The sequence below is a fragment of the Gymnodraco acuticeps genome, unplaced genomic scaffold (genome assembly GCF_902827175.1).
Source record: "Gymnodraco acuticeps unplaced genomic scaffold, fGymAcu1.1, whole genome shotgun sequence".
Lineage (NCBI taxonomy): Eukaryota > Metazoa > Chordata > Actinopteri > Perciformes > Bathydraconidae > Gymnodraco > Gymnodraco acuticeps.
In genome coordinates, this window is record NW_022990501.1 from 5,612,673 (window position 1) to 5,624,006 (window position 11,334).

Consider the following 11,334-nt stretch of genomic DNA (forward strand, 5'->3'; position numbering starts at 1 on the left):
CTATCCTCTACATTCATGAAGCAGTGAAACGTGTCCTGAGGAAATATGGAATATATTCCACAGATAACAGAATACGTGAGCAGTGCATTTCTTATCTTTGAAAGTCATTGTTCACCTCTACGTGTGCCATTTCTCGAAATAAATTAGGTTAAAATAAAATTTGACAGCTTTGTCAGATGGTATGGGTGAGTCAACATTTTTAATGTCTCAGAAACTGCACTCAAACAAAACTTTAAAATCACAACCATGTGAAAAAGTGAGACCGCCGAGCAAATGATCAATTTCATGTCCTAAATAAATGATCTTTACAACAAAGCTCCAACAAGCCGGCTGAAACAATAAGTAGTTCCAAGGCACATTTTCCGCAGTGACAATGTCATACTAGTAAAGTTTCGGAGCCTTTGTGCTGCCTGGGCCAAGTGCCATTCTCTTTGACCCCTCCAAATTCCCCTCCCCCACTCCATCTCGCTCTACCTTGACCCTTAAAAATGTGAGCAAAATCAAATGCATAGAGCCCCTTTTGTCACAGCTTGCAAATATTTTGTAGCAATGAAACATATGAAGTGAAGGAAAATGTTTTCCCCTTGAAGAACTGCCAATTAAACAATAAAACTCAAAAAAGGTAACTGCATGAATCAAAAGCAATGAGGAATCAACGGAGCGGGAACCCAGGCATACAGAGATTCTTGGTAGAGGAGAGAACTTCCAGAAAGTGTTGAGTGAGAGAAAGAGAGAAGCACTTACCACGTCGAGCCCGTTATCCGAGACCGAGAATGAAAGATTCCTCTCTTCTATCTCTGATCCACTTCCATTTTTCTGAGCTCCCATATGGCACCCCCCACCCAGAGAGGCAGAAAGAGTGCAACAGAGGGAGAGTCGGAGAGAAGGAGAAGAGAGGGGGGGTGCATTAGTCCAAGTGTAGAGATGGAGGGGACTGTTGCAGCTGTGCACCCCCGTCAGTATCTCCTCAAATCCAATCCTCTCCTCTACGAGTGTTCTGCAGCACCGCGGAAAAAAGACAACGGAAACAAAGTGATCCTCTTACACACAGCCCAGAGAGGAAGGGAGAGGGACGGGGGGAGAGAAGCGTAGAGAAGGAACGACACAAAGTGAGCTGGTGAGGAAGGCCGAGGCATCTGGAAAGCAGGTTCAAGTTTTGAGCGTTCCTCTTTCTGTCGTAGGAGTGGGAGGGAACAAGAGGGACCTTGTAGAAAGCCGAGGAAACAGTGCATAATACCTTCCAGCTTCTTTCTCCCCCCTCTTCTCTCTCTCTCTGTTTTCTCTCGCTCTCTGGTAATATGCCTGGCTGCAGCCCCCACCCCTCCTCCGGGCGCTGGAATGCAAGGCAAGAGTTTCAAGGGGCCCAGTTAGACAACCCTCAGAGTCACTGCACCTTGACCCCAGGGTCAGACGCTGTGGGTGTGTGTGTGTGTGTGTGTGTGTGTGTGTGTGTGTGTGTGTGTGTGTGTGTGTGTGTGTGTGTGTGTGTGTGTGTGTGTGTGTGTGTGGCCTAGCATTACTATACTTGTGGGGACCTAAATCTGTTTACACAGTCACGTGTAGGGACTCGCCTCCCTTATGGGGACAAATTGGAGGTCCCCATGAGGGGAATCATTAATTTTAGGGTGAAGACTTGGTTAGGATTAGGGTTAGGGTAAGGTTAAGGGTAAGGGTTAGGCATGTGTTGGTTATGGTTAAGGTTAGGATAAGTCTCCAGGAAATGCATGTAAGTCAATGTAATGTCCCCTGAAGTGATGTATACATGGTGTGTGTGTGTGTGTGTGTGTGTGTGTGTGTGTGTGTTTGAGGGAAGGAGGGGTGGGTTACTTTTATGTCTGTATATACTTACATTTGTGGGGCCAGCTTTGCCTCACGAGATCACATGACCGTACAGTGATTTTACTGTGGAACATGTACTCTGCTGTAACAAGTCACAATCAATGTAACACTGATTGGTGTAACACACACACCGTCGCTGCCTGCTCTCCATAAGAGGAATTTGAATAGAGCTGTTTTATATGTGGAGAGGATAGTACCAAACCCTATATTTCACTTTTGAAATTTGTTTTTTTTAATACATTTTATTGTAGTTGAAAGTAATTGAAAAATAGTTTGGACGACATACCTATGTATAGGCCATCATAGTGGAGATACAAAGGCAGGTTGCAGTGTTTTTTGGCCAAACACATTAGGATTTAAAAAAAATCTTTATTTTGTTTTAATGTAATACATTTTTCTTTTCTCATTCCATGTTGTGTTGTGCCCAAGCGGCAAACTCTGGGGAAGAGCCGGGACGCCAATACGGAAGTGCCACACACTGCAGTTCATATATTGGCCGATAGGCGATGGCTGCAGAAAGGAGCAATTTCCATAGACCCCCATGTTAAAATGCCCAACTTTACAGCAGAAAAAAACATGTTTCTACCCCTGGCTCCATACATTTTTATTATCGATATAGTTAGATTCCACCTTCATGATTATGGATCTGTGAGTGAATTGTTTTCTAACGCGACCCTTTTATTTATATTAGGTCTTAAAGTTGTTGCATAAATTAGGGCGTGGTCACTTTGATGGACACGTACATGCCTCACTGTCAGCTAACAGCAACTTGTCCACTCTGCTAGGCTACAACCATAGAGGCTAGCTACAACGTTAGTTAGTCATAGTACTGTACTTGACCCTTTAGCTTTAGCCGTGTTCGTGGTGATTGTGCCTTTTAGGGAATATTGTTACAAATACCAGACAATTAAAATGTCGTGCTGTGCGCTTGAATGTACTAACAGAACTTCTAAGAAGTCTAAAATGATAATATTATACATGTTTACCCCGTTCGCAGGTGTTTGTGTGCTTGGTAGCTTAGCTTGTTACTTATTAGCCAGCTAAGGACGTAACCCTTTATGCATACATATACATTTTAGTTTATGATTCAGCCTTGGGTAAGACTGTTATAGTCTATGGCTATGACGCCCATAATGCTAAACGGGAGCAAATGTTAATAGGAGACCCAATTATCCCAGTGGTGGCCGCCGGAGCTAACGGAGCCGAAGGGGGCTAGCTCCAGCCGGCGTCCCGGAGCTAGCCCACTGCGGCTCCGTTAGGTCCGGGCGGTGGAGTCCGTCGTTATAACTGGAGATCAAGGAATGCAGCGAAACGCAGACTTGGTTCGCCTGCTGTAGTATTAGCTAAATAAATTATGTTGAACAAGGCTTATTAAGCTGAACATCGCCACAATTGTTCTGCTATGTATCGGTACTTATTTTCTTAACGTGTGAATGACAAGCATTAAGAAAAACAAAATATAGCTAATTCTCTTGCAGATTGTCTCATTTGATTATGAATGTAACGTTTATATAGGGGAACTACACTGTTAGCAGTAACTTGGTATGCATGTATTTCATGTTAGCTTAGCTTATTAGCCTGAGCTAGCTCTGTTTACTTCCAGTTCGGAGGCAGCAGGTCCCGCCTCGGCTCCGCCTCTTTGCCCTTATTTGGAGCAGGCGGGATTAGACTCTGACGTTGCTGTCAAGCCGTTAGTGGCCGACTCCGCATACTAAGGGCTTCACGGCAACTCTGCAGAATCCTATGGGTGACGTCACGGACACTACGTCCATTTATATATACAGTCTATGGTTGTGCCACATAATAGCATGGCAATCATTTGTGCACAATCATTTGACAAGAGATTGGCTTTGCAATGTACTTTTAAGGTACCTTAATTTCAGATAACTCTTACCCCTCGATTCCACCGGGTCTGTCTACCGGGCGTGTTAGAAGCATTTCAGAAGCGGAGCGTCTTGCCTGCCGGCTTGCAGTTTTTGTTGATTTGGGCATATTTCCTGCAAAGGCTACTTTGTACAGACAAAGTTAATAATAATTGTAATATTCAAGTTATAAACGACATGAATCAAAGATGTGTTGCTGTATTTTAGTGGTAAAGAAAAGCATTCATCATCATAATTATTCTATAAATATAATTTACACAGTGCCTGTAAACCGGAGGAGAACGCTGGCATTTCTCCTCCTACTTGAAAGACTACGGAGGGATAGGGTCTGCAAAATTAGTTTATTTTGGGGATGGGCCGGATGCCCTGACCGGTCCACGGTCCACTCTGCAATGCCTCGCGTCGAAAAATAGACTTGAATCCTATTTTGAGTGGAGCCCAGCGCCGAGACGCTTCTGGGACGCACGCTACTGAGTCTGGTGGAATAGCACCCATTGACTAGAGTGGCCGCGATTTTGGCGAACGCCGCAGCGCAGCCGTAGCACGTCCGTAACGCGTCCGTAACATGTCCGTAACGCGTCCGTAACACGTCCGTAACGCGTCCGTAATGCGACGCAGAATCTAGGGGTTAGACACTATAGTTAAAATGTATAATCAATATTTAATGGCTTTAGTCCATTTTGAATGTTGGTCAACAAGCTTGCGACATATTGACAATAGCAAAACAAATGTAACTGAATGTTATTATTCTCTGTAGATAATTTGCTTTCCTACAAAATCACAGTGAAACATAATACTGATATGAAGGGAAGGAAGAACTCGGAAGACCAAATCACCTCATACTCATGTCTTGTGACAGAGTTGACAACACATTCAAAGATTGCATCTGAGACGCTTAGAATTTTTTTTATAATAGGCTCCGTTTTAGCCGTTCAGTAGCAGTAAAGCTTACACCACTGGACTTGGTTTTGTTTGGGCGATCTGTTTTAACACGTTTTTGAATCCCTCCAATCAGGCAGGTTTGCATCGTTTGAATCAGAGAAGCTGGAAATGTCTGCCAGTCAGAGCCAAGTATTGTGACCTATTCTTCAAATTCATTCAAGTGTCCCAGCTAATGCGGGTCCCTTTCTCTCTGTCTGTCTCTCACATTCAACTTGCTGTATTGGCTTGAGCATAACGACATCCCGTATAGCCAAAGCATTGTATGAATGGTGACGATTACAACGTACATCTACACATTTGGAATATACCGTTAATATACCGTTGAGTGTATATACATTTTAAATATTGTTAAAAACTTCAATAAAATAATTAACATGTTTCTTTACAAGAATTCAAGGTGCTTTTTAAAAATGAACAAAAGATTCAACAAAAAAAAACCTTTTTATTTGCTTAGTCAGTAAATATAAGTGTGAAAGACTGCTTGTTTAAATGTAGGGTACCTTGAATGTTCTATCTTTGCAGCAGTTCTTTCACACTTTTGGCACCAATCCCCAAGTAAACCGTGCGTAGAATAACAATATTGTAGTGGACAAACGGTGGGATTAAGAATTCTGTTTTTGTCATGTGTTCACAACATTTTACAAGCTACAATGCGGTATTTATCATCTAAATTTGGCGATAATATTTAATAATTCTGAAAGCCAAGACTTTGTTTTTAATTTAAATCAGAGCGAAACCCTTATACATGGACCATTTGGCTGTCATTTAATAGGAAGATGTAGGGAATGGGAGCGGCGATTGCTTAAGTTGTCACCCTGTCTTTACAAGCTTCAGAAATGTGTTCATTGTCTGAATATGGCTCAATATATGGTCAAAGTTTGATTTCCAAAAAGCCAAGCCTTTGTTTGTTTAAAATCTACTCAAACACCAAAATGACTAAAACAAGAGTTTTTTACTAAAGTCTACTACATCTCGCAATGCGTCATGAGGGCCCCAAAAAAGTAAATGGCTCGCATGACTTAAAATGGGGAACGAGAAGTCTGTAAGTCAGCGGATGCATATTTTTTTCACGTAAATCAACTTGCAAGGACGAACCATGGATGTATTATAAGAACTGGATACATCGTTTGAGGCGGGGCCTCGTTCATTCCTATGAGTGTTGTTAATTGGCGCATGAAGACAAAACGGCCTGATGCTCTCGAGAGCAAAACGTCACTGATTACCCGTCATGCCTGGCTGTCAGAGCAGACGTACCCGTATGTGCCATGGATGTATAATAAGAACTGGATACAGCGTGGGTGGCGCGGTCTCGTTCTTTCCTATGGCTGCTCATTGGCGCATGAGAACAAAATGGCCTGAGATTTTCGAGAGCAAAACGTCACAGATTACCCGTCATACCTGGCTGTCAGAGCAGAAGTACCCGTATGTGTGCTCATAGGTCAGGGATGGGCAACTTCAATGGTGGTGGGGGCCACATAATTGATGTACTGGCCACCAGGGGGCCGCAGATTCACTTGGAACACACACACACACAAATTCCATGTTGTGTATGTAATTATTAACAAATATACTAAGTCTGACATCTTCATTGACATTTTACAATCTTTCAGGGAACATCCTAATAAGCTCACTAAACAAATATCAGTTCACAGAAATGTTATTTAATTTTTACAAGTGGCATGTTTGTATTGAACAGGTTATTAAACAGTGGAATAAAACTATTTTAAACTATTGGAAAGCACGGAAAATGTGTGTGCATTGAGATGACATAAACATGAAGTCATGAACACTAACCCAGACATTAGTTGTCTAACTTGAACCTAAAACACTTGTAGCCTGTCTCTGCATTCCCCTTATTCCACAATAAGGGGAATGTCAACACAGACACCTGTCAGCCCGCACTCTGCTGTTCCTTAGCGCCGCTCTCCCTCCCTCCCGCTGAAATTATGAATGAAAAGCGTATAGTAATCATAGATAACACGGAAGGGTCTGTGACAGTTTGTTTTCATCTGATTTCAAATAAACAAAGTCTTGATTTTTAGAATATTAAACTTGTTTCGCCAAATTCAGATGATACAACTTTTAAGCTTGTAAAGGCATAATTACAAGCGGCAACTTAACGTCACAGCAGGCATAACATCAGCCGGTGTTTCTTGCGAGGGATTCCCCGGGAAACAAACACAATACACACAAACGCGTCACAGATTATTTTGCGGTATTTGGCTGCTGAACGAAATCATGTACGCAGCTCGCGACATAACTAGGAGTCTAGTGGACGGTATCAGTACTACAAGTAAAACAATTACAAATAATAATACTTTTTTTAAATTATTATTAATTACGTTGTTTATAAATTAATCTGAGGGCCGCCATTTTCCCTGTCATAGGGTTATGGCTAGAAAGGATCCGTCTTGTGTAAAACTCTCGCGAGAGTTTGCAAGTCACGTGGCTGAATGTTTACGTTTGGCAGGCAGCCTTTCAGTTACGATCGTTAACATCAGTGGGCCACATCAAATGATGGTGAGAAGCTAAACTATCTATTAATGATGTCAATTACAGGGAGTGTGATTGTTGAAATAGGGTGTTAGCAGTCTTGCTGTTCAAAGAAGAATGACAACACTGTAGATCACCAACACTATGGTTTATTTTTTATTCACAGGCAAGTCAACGTTGTTGCAGTAAAAGTCCCAAGATAGCTCCTGGTGCAATAAAATGTTCCCTTTCAGTGTTTTACTATGATGTCTGATGTTTCTCTATTAATATTGCTGCTGCATTCATGTGTATGTTGCATGTTACTGCTGTAGATGTGTTTCCGAGCCGCTCCAACAAGAGTTACAACGAGAACGTGACGTCATATTTACACAAGACGGATCCTTTCTAGCCATAACCCTGTCATAGAGTCATGTCATGCGCAGTTGAGTTTCCCCTTAAAGTGGACCTATCATGCTATATTTGAAAAATATATTGTAGGGCCATACCTATATAAAACATGTCTGTGAAGTTGTTTTTTCAAAATACCAAACAGATCATGCATTTTAGCCATGCCTCATTTCGCTCTATATGCTCTATTCCAGCCCTGTTTTTGCAAGGTCTGATTCTGTGACGTTGCTTTAATGCAAATTAGCTCCCTGCAGGAGAGGGGAGCGTGCTCAGAGATCAGCTGCTGGGCTTTCAGAAGATGGGGAGGAAAAGAGAGGCTCCGTCCTCCGTGTTTTATCTTATATGATTATATAGTCATTATTCATTTGTTTTAAAGCTCAATAAATAACAAAGAAGACCTCTGACCGGCACTTTTCTAATTTTGTCCGGAAGATTTCAACTTTAACGGACATGGCGAAAAAAAATCGAACTGAAACTCTGCCGCACGGTCCCCTCGTCCCTTGGAAGAGGTGGAGAGGTGGGTGTTTTTCATCTGCTGGTGGACTTCCGGAGAGAATTACAGCAGCAGGAGCAAACGCTTGCCTCGGGAAGGGAGAAAAAGAGCCAGAGCGTCCACAACGTGGCAACCATGGCAACCATGCGGGGGGAAGTCTTCTTCGCTGCTTTTGTGGCAGACTACAGCGCCTGGACTTACAGGCCTGGCCAGAGGCGCGGGAAGGTATTTTGAGTGGGGGTGCTGAGGTGCTGGACTCCAGTGAACACTATTACGGGCACTATAGAGAACCGCAGTGACGCGTCGTAAAACCCGGAAGTAAGTTAGCATTTTTAGCACTTCCGGTTCCTTCGTCAAAAAGCAATGCATTTTCTCCATAGGGTTTTGGAAAATAGCTCGAAATAAGGTCTGTGGTTGACACAAATTTAAGAGATAAATCACGTTTTGTTCTACGACATTAAATACATCAGCAGTGACCCCACTGGTGATTTTTGAAGAGTTTACGTGTGAAAAACGATGGTTGTTACCGAGTGGCTGAATAGGACTACAGAAATTGTCGAGGCCGTTGTACGTCATTATGCCTAACACGTAAACACTCCCGCTACATTTGTTTTCCCCTGTGTTCTGCTTGAAAGCAAGTACCTGCCTATCTTTAGTATCTGTATATCTATATCTGACCATTAGAATCTGTATTTTTGAAATTTTCGTTTTTAACACCGTAGTTTTACAAATTATAGAATAATTAATTACCAATGTTTTCCAATTTTACTCGGCAGTTCGTTTCGTTAGCTAACGTTAGCTAAAGCTAGCGCTACTAGTTAGCTATGCAATGGTTTGTTGCTTTGCTCCGGGTTGCAGCCACAGGTCTTCGCATGAAACGTGCTCGTTCTATCGTTTCCCGGCCAATGTTTTCCAAAGGAGAGTCTGGATTCGTGCCATGAGCTAAGCTGACGTTACATTTTTGTCCATGTCACGGTGAAATGTAAATGATGGGTAGTGAGTGACTGTATCGCCGTTTTAGAGATGGCACTGCTGAAAAGACCGCAACATAAGTAAAGGTAATGAATACATCCGATTAAAACCTGTGTGGCTTATATGATAAGTCTAATTAGTACAAGCAGCATAACGTTTCACCATGTAACTAAAGATTGTAGTCAGGGAAATCAGTTTGACATATTGAACTAATAACAAAACACCTCTGGCTGGCAGAGAACTCTCTGCTCCATAGCTTCTCTTGGACGTCAAATCACATGTACATTTTACATTTATATTCAATTTAATATTCCATCCCTCACATACTTTTGTATATATAATAACTTATATTTTGTTTTTCTTGTTATGCTGCTGCAACACAAACATTTCCCAAATTGGGATCAATACAGTAATATCTTATCTTAATTCATTAAGAAATATAACTATTATAATTAGTGTAGCAGCTGACACCTATTTTCAATATGGATTAATCTACCTTTATTTCTTTAGTTCAATTTTCATCTATAAAAATGTCAAAATAGTGAAAATGTTCACGAGACAAAGTGCAAGGTTATATCTTTAGATGTTTTGTTTTAGCCTATGTACTGTATGTCTTACTGCTCTTATATGTGACGGTGTAACTTCCATGAAACTAATATTTTATATCTTCCCAACAGACGAGTTGACAGGAAACCTAACACTCTAACAACCACAACATTGCAAAGGCGAGTAAATGTAAATTAAAAACGATTCACAATTTCTTAATTTCTTCTTCTTTCTTGCAGTGAGGTGAAGCTGACCTTGCACTTGGTGCCAGTAAGGATGCTCCTCACACAGGCTGAATGTTTCTCCCTCCTTACTGACACAGAAGCCCTTGATTTACAATGCTTCACTAATTGTCATTTCCCTGGCTCCGTAGGGACACTTTACCTCCAGCACAGCGGAAGACCCTACCAGACCATCTGGAGATGCCCCCAACAATCCTGATTGGGAGAGCCACAAACCTGACTCATGGACCTGCATCTGGGTTGCAGTGGTGAATGCCCTGACGCCCTCACATTCATTCATAGTCCCCCACTGTACAGACAAAACATCATCAAGGGCCTGTTGTTACCCTGGCAATAAGGGAAGCAGTCACACGCTTTGACCTCAGGACAGCTCCAAAGTTGCTGGCAGTCAACCTTCCTTTCCTGAACAAATGCCAGTTTGGGTTGGTTCGCTGACCAGTGGTAGCCACCTGAATTGCCCTCTGTTGCTCCTCAGACAATGCCATGCTTGCCACAATTGTCTCAGGTCCCTGATGCCCAACAGATTTGATAATTTCAGGAACAGTAAGTGTTTCCAAGCTGTAGTGTTCCTCTTCTGGCTCGGGGGAGAGAAGCCAAGAAATTCCTGAGAACCTGCCCCCGAGTCTGTCCCTCAGCCAGTCATGATCTTCGGAGGTGGGCTCTCTTGTCAGCGGGTTAAATTAGTTATTGGTTGGAGGAAATAGCTCCTCCACTGAATGTGTACGTTTAGCTGCCTTTGGCTTATTCCACTGACAGGGGGTGTCAGTGCAGATGAAATTGTGGATGGCAAAGATGGCTAATGCAGCTGCATGACTGCATTTCCATTCTCCACGTGGGCATTCACATTTTGTGGAGAGAATTCCCTCTTCTCCTGTAGATACCTGTGGTGGTGGGATTGTTTTATTATTTAAAATATATTTACATTTGTGTCAGTGTGAGAAAAAGATTTTAGAGAGTACTTGTCCATGGACAAGTGAGTTTGGCAATTTACTTGTCCGAATACATTTTTCACTAGTCCAGAATGGACAAAAATTGGGGCCACTGGAATCTTCTTCTTCGCCATCGTATTTTACATTTTCCCACGGTTTTTATGACACCGCTAACGTAAGTGAGCGGTAAGATTTTACACCATCACACAAAGGGTTGGGTATCGTTTGGATTTTAACGATTCCGGTTCTGCTTTTCGATTCCGGTTATTTTCGGTTCCGGTTCTTTGAGAGGGTCAAAATAAGTCCTATGACAAACTGGGAGAAAAATATATTTATGAAAACATTAAGTCAAATCTGTATTCCTATTTACAAATCACTTCATACTGTTGAATTTCGTTACGGTTATTGAATAAAATTATATAAAAATAATCTCTGCATTGTTTAGTTAGTTCTAAGTGGTGCAGTTTGAGAATGTACAATTGGCCCAGTCTCCTCTGATGTTACACTGCAACCTGCCTTTGAGACAGAGTCCAACCACACATGTCCAACACATAGGCCTAATAATAATAATGATACATTATATTTATAGCCTATAGGCCTAGCGCTTT

At 42.0% G+C, this 11,334-nt stretch overlaps 1 long non-coding RNA gene across 1 annotated transcript in view; it reads right to left on the reverse strand.

Annotated features, from left to right (window-relative positions):
- The window catches only part of LOC117552886, a 53,187-nt gene extending 51,985 nt beyond the window's left edge, over positions 1 to 1,202 (reverse strand). Inside the window, exon 1 of the long non-coding RNA XR_004570049.1 lies at positions 745 to 1,202. This is a non-coding gene — a long non-coding RNA (uncharacterized LOC117552886). The remainder of the gene's footprint in view (positions 1 to 744) is intronic.
- Between the last annotated feature and the right edge of the window lie 10,132 nt (positions 1,203 to 11,334).